Consider the following 17,542-nt stretch of genomic DNA (forward strand, 5'->3'; position numbering starts at 1 on the left):
TTGCGCATGGCCATTTCACTCGGCGTCCATCGCCTCATGGTCTATGGCGACTCAGATTTGGTGGTTAATCAGGTGATGAAGGAATGGGACATCAGAAGTCCAGCCATGACTGGTTATTCCAATGCAGTGAGAGAGCTGGAGAAGAAATTCGAGGGGTTAGAGCTTCATCACGTACCCCGACTGAAAAATCAAGCAGCTAATGATCTGGCAAAAATTGGTTCCAAAAGAGAAGCCATTCCCAGCAATGTGTTTTTGGAACACATCCACACACCATCAGTTCAGGAGGATCCCTTCACTGAAGAAGCCCCGCAGCCGAAAAGTGCCACGGATCCGACTGAAGTTGAAATTCCAGTTGTGGTCGACCTGATCACAGAAGTCTTGGCCATCACTCCCGTCTGGACAGTACCGTACATCGCGTACATCCTAAGGAAAGAACTCCCAGAGGACGAAGAAGAGGCTTGATAGATCGTCCGTCGATCCAAGGCCTTTACAGTCATAAAAGGACAGTTATATAGAGAAAGCGTGACTGGGGTCAGCCAGAAGTGTATTACACCAGAAGAAGGTCAGATGATCCTTGATGATATCCACTTGGGGACCTGTGGTCATCATGCGTCCTCTCGGACCATTGTGGCTAAAGCATACCGAGTGGGATTCTACTGGCCAAGAGCCAATGAAATGGCAAAATAGATAGTCGACAAGTGTGAAGGATGTCAGTATTACTCCAATATGTCGCACAAGCCCGCGTCAGCCCTGAAAACCATTCCACTCGTCTGGCCCTTTGCTATTTGGGGGCTGGACATGGTTGGACCACTGAGAACGGGCAGGAGCGGCTTCACTCATGTGCTAGTAGCAGTCGACAAGTTCACCAAATGGGTTGAAGCCAAGCCTATCAAGAATCTTGACACTTGCACTGCTATCAGTTTTGTCAGAGGGTTGATATTCAGATATGGAGTTCCACACAGCATCATCACTGACAATGGGTCAAACTTTGATTCTGACAAATTCAGGGCCTTTTGCGCCTCTTAGGGTACCCGAGTCGACTATGCTTCGGTCGCTCACCCCCTAGTCGAATGGGCAAGCAGAAAGGGCAAACGGCCTGATTCTCAAAGGACTGAAACCCCAGTTGATGTGCAATCTGAAGCACGCAGCAGGTGCATGGGTCGACGAGCTTCCATCAGTCCTTTGGGGATTGAGGACAACCCCGAACCGATTGACTGGAAGAACCCCATTCTTTCTGGTCTACGGAGCCAAGGCAGTCTTGCTGAGTGACCTGCTTCACAACGCTCCCCGAGTCGAGCTTTACTCTGAAGATGAAGCAGAACAAGCCCGGCAGGACGCAGTCGACCTCCTGGAAGAATAAAGAGAAATGGCCATGATCCGATCGACCATCTATTAGCAAGACTTGCGTCGATTCCATGCCAAAAATGTGAAGAGTCGAGCCTTCCAAGAAGGAGACTTAGTCCTCTGAGTGGATCAGCAGAAACCACACAAACTCACTCCTACTTGGGAAGGCCCCTTCATAGTCACCAGAGTCCTCCACAATGGAGCATACGACCTCTACAATGTCGATCACCAGATTGATGAGCCGCGAGCCTGGAATGCGGAGCTCCTCCGCCCCTTTTATACTTGAATTCTCACTCGGATGAGATGTAATAAGAAAAACTCCTGTAGTTTATTTATCAAAGGCAAGAGCATTATAATTTTCCCGGTGATTATTATTGTTTTTGTTTGCGTGAGAAATCCCCCAGTGGGTGGCTTAGCTGCGAATCCACTTCGTCTAAGTTTGTAAAAACAATTTCCTACCGAGTGGCGAGCCAGCCTCCCACTCGGGGGCTTAGCTGCGAATCTGTTTTGCCTAAGTGTTTAAAAAATCCTACCGAGTGGAGAACAACCCTCCCGCTCGGAGGCTTAGCTGCAGTCCACTACTTGCCTAAGTTCTCTCACTTGGAGACTTAGCTGCAGTCCGGCACTCGCCTAAGTTTAAAAAAAATCCTACCGAGTGGAGAGCAATCCTCCCACTCGGAAGCTTAGCTGCAGTCCAGTACTCGCCTAAGTTCTCTCACTTGGAGACTTAGCTGCAGTCCGACACTCGCCTAAGTTTGAAAAAAAATTCCTACCGAGTGGAGAGCAATCCTCCCACTCGGGGGCTTAGCTGCAGTCCAGTACTCGCCTAAGTTCTCTCACTTGGAGACTTAGCTACAGTCCGGCACTCGCCTAAGTTTGAAAAAAAATCCTACCGAGTGGAGAGCAATCCTCCCACTTGGGGGCTTAGCTGCAGTCCAGTACTCGCCTAAGTTCTCTCACTTGGAGACTTAGCTGCAGTCCGGCACTCGCCTAAGTTTGAAAAAATCCTACCGAGTGGAGAGCAATCCTCCCACTCGGGGGCTTAGCTGCAGTCCAGTACTCGCCTAAGTATCTGAACATCCTACCAAGTGGTGAGCCGGCCTCCCACTTGGAGGCTTAGCTGCAGTCCAAAACTCGCCTAAGTATGAAACACATCTCAATCCTCAAGGACGACGAGGGGCAGGTCGACTACCACCTTCTCCTGGGGAGCTTCGCCACAAATACAATGCGCGCTTCATCCCGCTCTACAGTAACGAGTGTGCGGGTCGACTGCCACCTTCTCCTAGAGAGCTTCGCCACAAATACAATGTGCGCTCCGTCCCGCTCTGCAGTAACAAGGTGTGGGTCGACCACCGCTTTCCCCTGGAGAGCTTCGCCACAAACACGATGCGCACTCCGTCGCCGACCCGCAAGGGAGACAAGACATGGGTCAACTGCTTCCCTCTCCTTCGGAGCTGCGCTGCGAATACAAAAGTTGTCTCGAATCAAGAATGGGTTCTCTCAGCAGGAGATTCGTGAAGATATTCAACGATAAACCAAGTTCAGATAAATCCTAAAGGTTCCGGATCACAGATCGAAGTACTCGGGCATGCATCCCGAAATAGTTTAACGGTTACAAAAACCACTCGGCATTCTGAGGCAAGTTTAAGGTGGGACATAAGAGTTTGTTCACTCCGCGGGAGGAGGGCTGGCAGGCTCGACGAACTCATCCAGGTCGACGCCTTTGGCTATCCGAGTGGCTGCAGCGATGAAAGTCTCCATAAAGGTTCAGAAGTCATGTTTCTGGGTGTTGGCGACCTTGATTGCTGCCAGTTTGTCTTGTCGCACCTCCTTGCAGTGGAGACGAACCAAAGACAGAGCCACGTCAGCGCCACACCGAGCAGCAGACTTCTTCCACTCCTGCACTCGATCAGGGATTTCGTTAAGTCGAGTCATCAGGGACTCAAGATCATTCTGGGGTGTGGCCTCTGGCCAAAGTGCCGGGTCGATCCGCGACATGGCGACCTTCAGTCGAGCCAATTAGTCCACGACATCACCGAAGCGGGATTCCAGTCGGAGCAGATTCATGGCAGTTTCATCTTTTACGGGAGAATTGATTGGGTCCAAGCCTGGCTCAATCCGCCCAGTCTCCTCCTCGAAGTTCTGGCAAAATTCTGCATTCACAAGGATAAGTCAATTTTCGTACACTGAGTCGACATAAAAAAACATCAGTCGGAACTAAATGTGCACCTTCAAGCTTGATGAACAACTTCTTGGCAAGGCTCCTCAGATAGCTCTCAAGATCGTCCCTTCTGCGAGCGATGCCTTCCATCTTCTCGCTCAGGTTGAGGTTATCCTTCTTCCAACGTGTACACTCCCTGTTGGCTTCGTTCAGAGTAGATTTCAGCTTGGTATTCTCTTCTTCCAACTGGCCGACCAAAGCCAGTTTCTGTTCAGCCAGAGCGGTCCTGTCGTCAGCCTCCTTACGAGCAGCAGCCAAATCCTGATCCTTCTTTGCCAGAGCTTCTCTCGGTTTTTCTGCAAAGAAATGATGATTGATTCAGAAATAGCAGAAGGGTACTCAAGCCTAAAACTGACCAGTCAACAAACTCTTCTTACCAGCGGCGCCGTCTCTGACCTTTTGCAGCTCTGTCCTGGCCAGCTCCAAGTCAAGGTTCGGTTGAATCTGCTGCCTCCCCAAATCAGCAAAGTGAGCTCCAAGATCACAAGATTTCTGAAATCAAAGGGGAGAAATTATTTTACAGCAAAAAACGACAAAGACATTAAGTATTAAGACTACGGTCGACTGCCCGCAGTCCACCATAGTCTCGGGGACTACACCTAGTGGGTGCACTTTGCATGCCCCCGCCGGTTCTGATCCCACTCGACCGGCCCGCCGGAGTCGAGTCCAAAAAGAGAGAGAGAGAGAAAGTAGAACTCAGACTACAGTCGACTGCCAGCAGTCCACCGTAGTCTCGGGGACTACACCCAGAGGGTGCACTCAGCATGCCCCCACCGGTTCTGATCCCACTCGACCAGATTGAGTGGAAGAAACAAACTACCAATTCGGTTTTCACTCGACAAAATACAAAGACTACAGTCGACTGCCAGCAGTCCACCATAGTCTCGGGGACTACACCCAGTGGGTGCACTCAGCGTGCCCCCACTAGTCCAAAAATTCAATCGACGCACCCAGTGGGTGTACAGATGCAAAGATTTTCGGAAAGAGTCTTCAGATAGCCGACTAACCTGAACGTTGCTCTGGAGAGCCGAGCTAGCATCATAGGCGGCTTGGCTGGCGTCCCGCACCGTCTTCATCTTCTCCATCATAATGCCCGCCTGGCGTATGGCTTCCCTAGCAGCATTCACCTCGTCCTCTGGGACATGATGAGTCGCAAAAACTGAAGGCGGGTCGACAGGGGCCTGAGCAGTCGACGAAGAAGGCAAGGCACTCGACAGTGGCTCGGCAAAGGTAACAGAACCCCGATTGACGCCACCAGCATCCTGAACGACTGGTTCCGCCCTCAGCGTCGACTGTAGCGCCTTGCTTGCAGGAGTTCGCCTATTCTTCCTCGTCAAAGGCCTCTCGGGCTCTTCATCATCATCAGGGAGGTCAATAATGTTGGGAGCTGTGCAAAGTTTAATTGCCAAAATCACGTCACCCAATGATGCACATTGCAGTTGAATCGACCGAACAAAGACAGTATGGCAGAAATCATACCCGGATTAGAAGTGACCGCATCCTCCATCACCTCATCATCGTCCCTGTAAGCTGAGGTCCCGGAGGTGGCAGCGCTGACAGTTCCAAAGTTCGTCTAGTTAAAACAAGAAAAACAAGCAGCACGGAGCGTCGAGTGAATACAAAGAGAGACACTCATGCGGAAGCGACGGGGATATCAATCTTGATCTTCGGCAACGCCTTCCAAGTCTTCGGCTCTACAACTTTGGGGTGCTTTGGCGCCTTCTCAGTCAGGGTTGGGGAAGAGATCCATGGACGCTTCAAAGACTGACCAGCCTGAGCAGTTGCCTTGTCGCGGGCACTCGGCCGTTCTTGGTCAAGCTTGGATCGCCTCTCCCTGCAAGGGGGCGACTCGACTTCTTCTACATCGCTTGAGTCGTCGCTTACTCCATCCTCTTCACCGTCGGAAGTCCACTCGCCACTGTCGCCGCCACTCGCCTCGCCTTCTAGAGCTTGCTCTTGCTCCCCGTTGGGCATTGAATACATTTCAATAATTGCCTGAAAGAAAGCAGAGAGAACAAAGTCAGCCAACGCAGTCTAGGCGGCTGCGTGAGTGAATTCAGATTACAAGCAAAATCTCAGAATCAGACCTTCTCTGGTGCATGAGACTGGTCGAACGGAGGGACTCTCCTGGCTCCCCTGGGGTTGTCCTTGTTCCCGGTAATGCCTGACAGCCACTTCTCTAGGGTGTCGTCGTCGACCTCCTCCGGGTGGATCCGAGTGGAGTCTTCAAGACCCGAATACATCCACATCGGATGGTCTCGGGCTTGAAGGGGCTGGATGCGCCGCTGAAGGAAGACCTCCAAGAGATCCATACCGGTGACCCGGTCACGGATAAGCTGGACCACTCGATCGACCAGCACCCTCACATGCACCTTCTCCTCCGGGAGCACCTTCAAGGGGGATGGTTTCCTCACTCGGTCCATGGTAAAGGGAGGGAGGCCAGTCAATTGCCCTGGTGTCGACTGGTCTTTACAATAAAACCATGTCGACTGCCATCCGCGAACTGAGTCGGGAAGAATCATGGCCGGAAAGGAGCTTTTTCCTCTCATCTGGATACCAAGACCCTGCACATCTGGATCACTTGGGTCCTCTCGTCACTCGGATTGGCCTTTTTCACTGTCTGGGAGCGACAAGTGAAAATATGCTTGACAAGACCCCAGTGAGGCCGGCAACCCAGGAAATTCTCACACAAAGAAATGAAAGCGGCGAGATAAACGATTGTGTTGGGAGTAAAATGGTGGAGTTGTGCCCCAAAGAAGTTCAGGAATCCTCGAAAGAAAGGGTGAGGAGGCAAGGAAAATCCACGGTCGACGTGGGTGGCAAGAAGAACGCGCTCACCCTCCCGGGGTTGCGGCTCTGATTCCTTCCCCGGAAGCTGCGCCGAGTCGTAGGGGATCAAACCTCCCTCGGCCAGGTCATCGAGGTCTTCTTGGGAGATCTTCGAGTGGATCCAGTCACCCTGGATCTAGCCCTTCGGTAGGCCGGTTCGCTAGGAGGATCCGCCCCGACCGGTCGCCTTCCCCTTCGACCTCGCCGTCGCATTCTTTGCCCGCTCCAGAGCCGCCGTCTTCTCCTTCCCCATCGTCGCCGGCAAGACGCGTACGGAACGGCGGCGCGAGAGCGAGAGTGGGCACAACAGAGGAGCGTGAAGAGGAGAAGAGATAATGGGGACGCACTATTCGGGAGACCTCGGTCCAACGCCTTATATGAGGCCGCTTCCGAGTGGCTGACTGGTAGGCGCGGGTGGTTCTGTCAAATCACGTAACGATCGCGCGCGCGATAGGTGGCGAAAAAGGTGGCGCGGGGATCGAGGCGACTCCGCTCTATCCCATCCAATTACTGCGGCCACCCCCGTCCCGCGCGCTTCCCAAAATTCGGATCCCGCGAAATCTGCGGGCAGCAAACAACTTGTCAGACCAAAGACCTCCTCCGCACCGTCACTCGGAGCCCTACAAGTAAATAAACTCACTCGACGAAAACTAAGAATGGATCAAGGCGACTGAAAAGGAAGTTGCTGTCATCACTCAAGTTCGTTGATCCGAAACAAGATAGGCTCATGGCATGAAAAACGAGTCGGAGAAGTTCTCAACTCCTTCCCCACTCAAACCTCGATCCATTCGGGGGCTAATGATGAAGCTATGTACCTAGGGTAGGGTCATGGACCTGTCCTAACTGCCCTATCCAAGGACATCTCTAGAAGAAATCACCTTTCAATCGACTTGGAGGTGTTCCACTCGACAGACTCGAAGACACTCGACCAAGAAGCAATCACCCGACCAAGATCCAACCACTCGACGGCCAGGAGACCTAAAGTCACTCCGCACGCTAACAGTCGGTCATTAAGTAGCTTTTATGGTCATCATAGCACTTTATTACTAGCGTTACCAGTAATGCCCTGCCTTAATGTACATTGAACCCTTTGTAACGTGGGCTGGCCGGGGTCCTGGCACACTCTATATAAGCCACCCCCCTCCTCCGAGACAAGGGTTCGCACCCCTGTAATTCATACTCGCATAATCCAGTCGACCGCCTCCGGGCTCCGAGACGTAGGGCTATTACTTCCTCCGAGAAGGGCCTGAACTCGTAAACCTTGCGTTCTTACAACTTCTCCATAGCTAAGATCTTGCCTCTCCATACTTACCCCCCTACACTACTGTCAGACTTAGAACCACGACAGGTTTGGAAGAGTGTCAACTTTAGATCCCACATATTTGGAGAATGTTCAATCTTATGAAGTATTTGATAAAAGTGGGTTTGGAGAGGTCATGACTTCAATTGATGTTAATCCCACTATTTTGGAAGAGTGTCAACTTTGCATACATGTGGATCGTGTTAAGAATATGTTTTGTGATAGATATATTGTTGAATTTGATTATGATCCTAAATGTAATTATTATGAGAGAGGAAAATATGGTGGTAGAAATTTTCATGTTACTAAATTACCTCTCGTTATGTTGAGATTGTTATTGTTTCTTTTCGCTTCCTTGCATATGCTAGTTTTTGCTTGCCTTGATAATTTGTTTGCCTATAAGATGCCTATCCTTAGGAAGTATGTTAGACTTAGATGTGTTTGTCACATGTTTTATGATGCTCTCTAATTTGGTAGGATTTTTCGAGTTACAGAAGTATTTGAAACCTACAGATTACTACAGACTGTTCTATTTTTGACAGATTCTATTTTTCGCGTGGTGTTTGCTTATTTTGATGAATCTATGGCTAGTATCGGGGGGTATGAACCATAGAGAAGTTGGAATACAGTAGGTTTAACACCAATATAAATAAAGAATGAGTTCATTACAGTACCTTGAAGTGGTGGTTTGTTTTCTTATACTAACGGAGCTCATGAGATTTTCTGCTGAGTTTTGTGTTGTGAAGTTTTCAAGTTTTTGGGTAAAGATTTGATGGATTTTGGAATGAGGAGTGGCAATAGCCTAAGCTTGGGGATGCCCATGGCACCCCAAGTTAAAATTCAAGGACAACCAAAAGCCTAAGCTTGGGGATGCTCCGGAAGGCATCCCCTCTTTCGTCTTCGTCCATCGGTAACTTTACTTGGGGCTATATTTTTATTCACCACATGATATGTGTTTTGCTTGGAGCGTTTTGTATGATTTGAGCCTTTGCTTTTTAGTTTACCACAATCATCCTTGCTGTACACACCTTTCGGAGAGACTCACATGAATCAGAATTTATTAGAATACTCTATGTGCTTCACTTATATCTTTTGAGCTAGATAATTTTGCTCTAGTGCTTCACTTATATCTTGTTAGAGTGCGGTGGTGGTTTTATTTTATAGAAATTATTGATCTCTCATGCTTCACTTATATCATTTTGAGAGTCTTTTAGAACAGAATGGTAATTTTCTTTGGCTATAAAATTAGTCCTAATATGATAGGCATCCAAGATGGGTATAATAAAAACTTTCATATAAAGTGCATTGAATACTATGAGAAGTTTGATACTTGATGATTGTTTTCAGATATGAAGATGGTAATATTAGAGTCATGCTAGTTGATTAGTTGTGAATTTGAGAGATACTTGTGTTAAAGTTTGTGATTCCTGTAGCATGCATGTATGGTGAACCGTTATGTGATGAAGTCGGAGCATGATTTATTTATTAATTTTCTTCCTTATGAGTGGCGGTCGGGGACGAGCGATGGTCTTTTCCTCCCAATCTATCCCCCTAGGAGCATGCGCGTAGTACTTTGTTTCGATAACTAATAGATTTTTGCAATAGGTATGTGAGTTCTTTATGACTAATGTTGAGTCCATGGATTATACGCACTCTCACCCTTCCACCATTGCTAGTCTCTCTAGTACCACGCAACTTTTGCCGGTACCATAAACCTGATGCCTACTACACAACTTTCTTCTTGTAGACGTTGTTGGGCCTCCAAGTGCAAAGGTTTGTAGGACAGTAGCAAATTTTTGTCAAGTGGATGACCTAAGGTTTATCAATCCGTGGGAGGCGTAGGATGAAGATGGTCTCTCTCAAGCAACCCTGCAACCAAATAACAAAGAGTCTCTTGTGTCCCCAACACACCCAATACAATGGTAAATTGTATAGGTGCACTAGTTCGGCGAAGAGATGGTGATACAAGTGCAATATGGATGATAGATATAGGTTTTTGTAATCTGAAAATATAAAAACAGCAAGGTAACTAATGATAAAAGTGAGCTAAAACAGTATTGCAATGTGTTGAAACAAGGCCTAGGGTACATACTTTCATTAGTGCAAGTTCTCTCAACAATAATAACATAATTGGATCATATAACTATCCCTAAAATGCAACAAAGAGTCACTATAAAGTCACTAATAGCGGAGAACAAACTAAGAGATTATTGTAGGGTACGAAACTACCTCAAAGTTATTCTTTCCGATCAATCCGTTGGGCTATTCCTATGTGTCACAAACAGCCCTAGAGTTCGTAGTAAAATAACACCTTAAGATGCAAATCAACCAAAACCCTAATGTCACCTAGATACTCCAATGTCACCTCAAGTATCTGTGTGTATGATTATATGATATGCATCACACAATCTCAGATTCATCTATTCAACCAACACAAAGAACTTAAAAGAGTGCCCCAAAGTTTCTACCGGAGAGTCAAGACGAAAACGTGTGCCAACCCCTATGCATAAGTTCACGAGGTGACGGAACTCGCAAGTTGATCACCAAAACATACATCAAGTGGATCACATGATATCGCATTGTCACCACAGATAAGCACATGCAAGACATACATCAAGTGTTCTCAAATCCTTAAAGACTCAATCCGATAAGATAACTTCAAAGGGAAAACTCAAACCATTACAAGAGAGTAGAGGGGGAGAAACATCATAAGATCCAACTATAATAGCAAAGCTTGCGATACATCAAGATCGTACCACCTCAAGAACACGAGAGAGAGAGAGAGAGAGAGAGAGAGAGAGAGAGAGATCAAACACATAGCTACTGGTACATACCCTCAGCCCCGAGGGTGAACTACTCCCTCCTCATCCTGGAGAGCGCTGAGATGATGAAGATGGCCACCGGAGAGGGATTCCTATCACACCCTGGTTTTCATGCCGCAACACTTAAGCTATTAAATCATGATAAAGTGTGGTTTGACAAAAACTTTTGCATTATTTGGCTTTTATTTGGAGTTGGAATTCTCTCTGTGTTTTTCAAGTGCTCTTTAAAGTCAACACAACTCCACCTTATATACTCCATCCCTTTGCTCCAAACTTCTGCCCAATGATCATGCCATGTGTATAGAACAGTATAGTATTTTCTTACAAAAATAATTTGGCCAAATAGTATTTTCAAAAATTAGTTTTCCAAAACCCCCTGATTTGAGGTTTGCACTACAAGTACTTGATTTGGGGTATGAAAAATATTTCAAAGAGTATATTTGAAACCTATTAGATATAGGACTCCCATAAACCACAAAAATATAATTTTAAAAGTAATTTTCCTATTTTATTTAAAGGCTTTTTCTTAAGGCCAGAAATGGTCTTTAATAGGTTAAAATTATTTTAAAGCTTCAAAAATATTTGAGAAAAATTAGGGAAACTCAGTGGACATATATTTTCCATATATAAGAGTTTCAACACATGGTTCTGTTCAAAATATAGGGCACAAACCTCCAAAACCGTTTTTGTCCATTTCAAGTATTTGAAATATTTCTACAAGAAATATTTTCCAATAAATCCAGGAAAATTCTAGCAAGTCACATATGCATAATACGATGACCTTGCAAAGTTTCATCTCAATCCAAACTATTTTGGTTCACCAAACTGCCCCAAAACCATCTCTGTCCAGATTCAAGTTTAAACAACTTTGCATTGCCAACTTATTCCAAATGCCCCCAAACTTTGTGGTCATGCTCCAAAAGCCCAAATGATGACACTACACCAAGTGGTGCATCAAGGGAAAAGGTTTTGCATGACTAGATCTTGATGAGTGCATTTCTGCTGGTTTCTAGGGTTTTACAAAAGTTGCATTGGCAACTTTGCCCAAATGAGCTCAAAATTGGTGGAAGGCCCTAATTATATGTTCCATTTCACCCTATGGAGTCTCATGACAAATGGAAATCATATACTTGCCGAAACCAATATCAAACACCCTCTGCCACTTTATCAAAGTTCCATTTTTGACCTCTTCCACTAATCTCCATGGGCTCAAAGTTTTGCCACAGCCCATCCTAGTCCCCCTCTACCTCCAGTAGTAATGGCAGCATCTCAGAACAATTATTGGGGGGGGGGGGGTAAAACCACCTCTTCCTCTCTCTGTTCACCGACGGCAGCACCTCTCTCTCTCCCCCATTTTTATATGCCAGCACCCCACCTATCATCTCTCCACCCCAGGGCATCCAAGGAAACCCCAAGGCATAAGGGGACATGCCCTGGCCCTTTAAAAATGGCCATGCCAGCCATTTGCATGCTCCATAGCACGCTACAGTGCGCCCAGGCACTGTAGCCGCCCTTTGCCCGACGCCTCCGACCACCTCAGGCCTCCCCAGCACGCCAACCAACGCCCCTCGACGTCCGCGTCACGACACAGCGCTGCCCCCCTCCTCTCTCCCCCTCTCTCGCCCCTGCTCGCACGCGCGCTGGCTGCCCAAGCGCGCCAATGGTGCGGCTCACACACGCGATGCTCTCTAGCCTTCCCCCGCTCTCTCCCTTAGTTTCCCTCGGCGTAGTCCAGCCCAGCAACACCTGAGACACGGGTGCCAGCTCCTCCCGAGCCCTGTGGCGACGAGCAGGAGCTCGCCGGCGCACGGGTCCACAGCACCCCACCGTTCGCCTATTTAAGGGCCTCCCCGAGCCCTCCTCTCCTCACCACTCGCTCTCTCACTCCCCTAATCACCCCCTACACCACCAGCTCCTCTCCAAAAGCTCTCGAGCTCCAGCTCGAGCTTCGCCGCGGTGGCTCACCGTCGTTCGCACGGTAGAAGCTCTCCCCGCTCCTCCTCTGCCTCATTCTGGAACCCCCGAACACCACTGATCATTTCCCCCATGTTTCCCCTCTCTGTAGCTGCCGGAAACGGCCGGAACCGCCGCCACCCGAAGCTCCTCCACCGCGTGACCTCGTCGCCGGTGAACCAGGCCAACCCGGCGACCAGTTCCACCTCCACCCGAACGGCGACATCACTCTGAGTCCGTCCCTGCCCTTTCCCAAGCTCGTCGTGCCCTGCATCATCGCCGGTAAGCCTCGCCACCATCGGACGAGGGTTGACGACGACCCTGACAAGGGGCCCCTCTCGTCAGCCTCTCTGTCCTCTCCCTCTCTCGTGCCCTCTCTCACTGATGTCGGGCCCTGCTCGTTAGGTTTAAAAACCTGGCGCGCGCGTTGGCTTGGCTGGGCCGCCTCGCTGGCTGGGCCGCTGCCATGAGGCCGTTCTGGCCCAAAAGGCACAGTGCCCCTTTTCCTTTTTCTTTTCTAATAAATTTCCGAAAATTCCATAGAGATGAATATTTGTCCAAATAAATTAATTCCAACTCCTAAATTCCTGAAATATTGCATCCTATTTAATGGTGCAACTTTCATTCAAATCCAACAACCTTTTCTTCACTGTAAATATTTAAATGTGATTTTAAGCATTTAAATATACCTTTGTAAATCCGTAGCATTCTTTGCACAACTCCAAACTTAAAACTAGGAATTTTATCCTTCTTAGTTTTCACCCTATTATTTATTAAAAATAGGTTGACATTTCTCTAAGCACTTTGGTTTTTCTGTTTTGCTATTGCCTTATTTTTCCGTCATTTCTTTGTGCAACGCATAGATCCCGTATTTGATGAAGTAGTTGGATAATAAGAAGGAGAAGGAATTGAAGACTCTGAAGACCAAGGCAAGCAGCCCTTTGACCAAGTCTAAGAAACCCTTTTTATGCATGTCATATGGCACTTTCATTGCTTGCATCGAAGTCATGATAAAATGGTGACCACTTGAGGTGGTTTGCCTTCATTGCTTTTCTCGTTGACACTTGCATGATGCATGCCCCTACCATTCTATGAGGGTTATGCGAGTGGGTGTAGTTAGGATGCTAAGTAACTGCTATGTAAATGGGTTGGGTATATACATGGTGATGGGAGCAAGATCGTTTCCAAAAGACTTTTCGAAAACCCTGTCGGGTGCCACTTATGCCCGAAGGAGATAATGAGTTGGGTAACCACTTGATGACAAAGTGGTGTACCGAGGCAAGTGTGTGTGTTGTTTTCAAAACGGATTGGTTTAAGTTGCGACCATTATTCCAACCTTCCATGCACAACCACTCTACCCTTATATGGGAAAGGGCATTATTGATTACCTAGGTCAATACTAGCTTGGAGCCCGCATTACTAGTGACGGGAGTGTCGGGGGTGATGCTGATTCCCGCCAACACCTATGGGGACAGGGCCCCTTTTCGGTTCGGTGGGGGGCGGAGAGCGCGCAAAGAGCGGATTGAGGCAGAGCACGCGGGGAGATTTTTACCCAGCTTCGGGTCGCACGGATGCGTAAAACCCTACTGCTGCTTGTTTGTGTATATTGGATTCTTGCTCAGGAGCGATGGACGCTACCAGACTGAGCGTAAGAGTGTTTCTGGTGTTGAACGAGCCGAGCTGGCCGAGCCTCTGAACTCTCCGACCCTCGGACCCCTTTCTACGTTGCGCTTGGGCCTCCTTTTATACTCAAGGGGTCACCGACAGGGGGCAACGTAGACAAGAAGGGTAAAAATGGAAAAGGATGCGGTAGGTGCAGCTACCGCTACTGTGGATACAGTGCACCCTACCTAACTCTGACGGCAGGGGACAAGGGCATTAAATGCCTGTCTGAGTCTCCTAAACAGTGCAAAAGGTGACCGTTAGGAGTGCCACCGTTTGCCACGATGGGCTTCTCTTCATCTTCGCTTGCCACCATGTACCCCTAGCTGCACGGCCTCCCGCCACGTGCGCTCTGGGAGAGTCCCAGAGCAACATGTTAGCAGGTGAGCTGGAGCGCGGGCACGCAGTGGGGGTTTCCCGCGGCAAGCTCCTTGCCGCGGCCGTCGTCTTGTCGCGTCCGGAAGCTTGTCGCTCGCTGGATCTTGCCGGGACGCGGGGCGCGTCGCGGCAAGCTTTCTTGGTATGTCTTGAGTGGCCTTCCCGACAAGCTCCTCTTGCCGGGGTCTTGTCTCTTCCCGGCAAGCTCCTCTTGCCGGGGCCTTGGTTGGCCTTCCCGGCAAGCTCCTCTTACCGGGGCCTCGGTTGGCCTTCCCGGCAAGCTCCTCTTACCGGGGCCTTGGTTTGAGTACTTTGTTCTTGAATGGTCTTCAAGGGAACCACGGAAGGTCCTGGTGGTCACCCGGCAAGCCTTGCCGCGGGGCGCTGCAACTGCCCGTGCACGAGTTCGGGGTAATAGGGTACCCCTACTCTAGTACACCGACAGGAGCCCCCGGGCCTGGGCCATACACGGTGCCGAGCGCTGTTGGGCCAGGCCCAAAACAGTGCACGGGCATGCGCGGCCTAGGTCACACCGAATATAACTCTGCTCCCACCGCGCACGCCCAGAACGGCACGCGTCAAACGTGGCGTCGTGGGAGAGATCGTGGGTGGCGTGCGTGGGGCTAAGCCCCCCGAGCATGCGTCAGGCCACGATGATGGGGACGATTCACGCCCTCCTCCTTAAACGGAGGTAGGTGTGAGGGCGTGGTGCATTTACTGGACGGGGCTGGTGCGCGGTTTTCGGGACGTCCACTCCCCGCGTTCACGGGGCGGAGCGATGCTGCCTCATATGTCGCCTCAGTTCTGCATCCCCGCCACGCGGCTCCCATGCGCTTGAGGTCACGGATGGTGGATTGGGAAACTGGGCCATCGCGAGCGGGTTGGCCCCGACTCCCTGCCCTTCCCGTGCCTTGATTCGCTGAGCGGGGCGGCCGAGCCCCCACCTTGCTCCTTTATAAAGAGCAGGATGGGAGCATGGAAAACCCGCACTCTCTCATCTTCTCCTTTCTTTAGCTTCTGCTCCCCTTTCTCTCATCTGCCATGGAGAAAGGGAACCCAGGCCCTTCCTCGGTGGCGGCGAGGGTCGCCGCCAGACAGCGGCTCTCTCCCTCTTCTGCGCCCGTGGTGGCAGAGCCGGTCTTGAGGGGAAGAGGAAGAGGACGAGGTCGCGGACGAGGTCGGGGACGAGGTCGAGGCGCTCGGGGAAGAGGCGGTCGGGGCGGCGCGTCAGCTTCACCTCCGCCGGCGGCTCTTCCCCCCACGGCGGTCCATATAGGGGACGACCCTTGCGAGTTCTTCGTCAGGCTGCGCCGGGCGCCTCGTCGTCGCCTCCGGCTTCCTGCTCCGTTTGTGCGCGCGATGGAAGTGGAGCCTCCCGAGACGCTGAGACTGCACATGAGGGGCTGTGGGATCAGCGGCACGCGAGTCCGCGTTGCATTCCCAGCCCCTAATGTGATGTATCTTGATCGAGGGTGGAAGACATTCGCCCGCATCCACAGCTTGATGGAGGGGTTTACCCTCCATTTTAAGTTGATGGAGCGCGATCTCCTCTACGTCAAGGCCTTCGGGTGCTTCGGCACTCGGGCGAAGTGCTGCGTGGATAGCTCCTCCGACAGTGAAGGCTCCTCCTTGAGCGAGAGCGACGAGGAGGGGAGCGACAGCGACGACGAGGGTAGCGGGCGGCGGAGTAGCGGGTCCGACTAGGCGTCGGGCGCCGCCTTGCGCGGCACCGGCGACTCCATCATCCGCGTCGCCGGCTTCTTGAACTCCCCGGGGTCGTCTCCTTGGGCGGCTGGCGTAGGAAGGCTGCGGAAGGGGAAGAGGGCAGGCGACAAGGCCGTCAAGCCGGAGTACGAGGGCGTGGTGCCCTCGACAGCGTGCTGACGTCCCACCGCCCCGTCTTCGAGCCCCGCTTCCGGCGTCGCCGTCGCCGTCCAGCCTTCGGACGGCTCCCCGGGATGTTCCCTTGGTGTCTTCTGGCACCCGTAGCTCTCCTAGGCACTCCTTTTGCCCTTTTCGCCTCCTTGACCTGCCTCCTGAGTGGGATGTTTTTTAATGAAAGGGGATGCTTGCCGGGGTATTTGTCTCGCGAGTTAAACCCACGCCAAGGAGCAAATCCTTGGTATCCCTCGGACAGACATTTCATCTCCCGGCAACAGACCCTGCCGCCTTCCCACATCGCTCGACCTTTCTCACGCTTTTGACGGAGGCAGGGACGAGGTGGGTGCGGTTTTCCTCGCTTCATCCCCTTGCTGCCGCGACTACGACCAAACTTGGCCCCAAGAACGAGCCCCAGGGCCTAGAGTCGAGGGAGCATGGCAGTTTCCGGGAAGAAACGTGGTTTCGCATTCCCCAGTCCATAAGAGGATGCATGATGAGGGATGAAAGACTTATCTGATAGCGCAGCCCTCGGCAACTCTGGTTTGCCGTGGGCGATTCTTGGCACTCACAGCCCCCGGCGATACTGGCTTGTCGGGAAGGCTCTTATCTTCAGTAGAGAACTTTGACGTTCTCGATGCCGTCTTCCGGCAAGCTGATTGCCAGGAAGGTTTTTATCTTCAGCAGAGAACTTTGACGTTCTCGATGCTGGCTTCCGGCAAGCTGATTGCCAGGAAGGCTTTTATCTTCAGCAGAGAACTTTGACGTTCTCGATGCCGGCTTCCGACAAGCTGATTGCCAGGAAGGCTTTTGTCTTCAGCAGAGAACTTTGATGTTCTCGATGCCGGCTTCCGGCAAGCTTGTTGCCAGGAAGGCTTTTGTCTTCAGTAGAGAACTTTGACGTTCTCGATGCCGGCTTCCGGCAAGCTGATTGCCAGGAAGGCTTTTATCTTCAGCAGAGAACTTTGACGTTCTCGATGCCGGCTTCCGGCAAGCTGATTGCCAGGAAGGCTTTTGTCTTCAGTAGAGAACTTTGACGTTCTCGATGCCGGCTTCCGGCAAGCTGATTGCCAGGAAGGCTTTTATCTTCAGCTGAGAACTTTGACGTTCTCGATGCTGGCTTCCGGCAAGCTGGTTGCCAGGAAGGTTTTTATC

The sequence above is a fragment of the Triticum dicoccoides genome, chromosome 3A, assembly GCF_002162155.2.
Source record: "Triticum dicoccoides isolate Atlit2015 ecotype Zavitan chromosome 3A, WEW_v2.0, whole genome shotgun sequence".
Classification (NCBI taxonomy): domain Eukaryota; kingdom Viridiplantae; phylum Streptophyta; class Magnoliopsida; order Poales; family Poaceae; genus Triticum; species Triticum dicoccoides.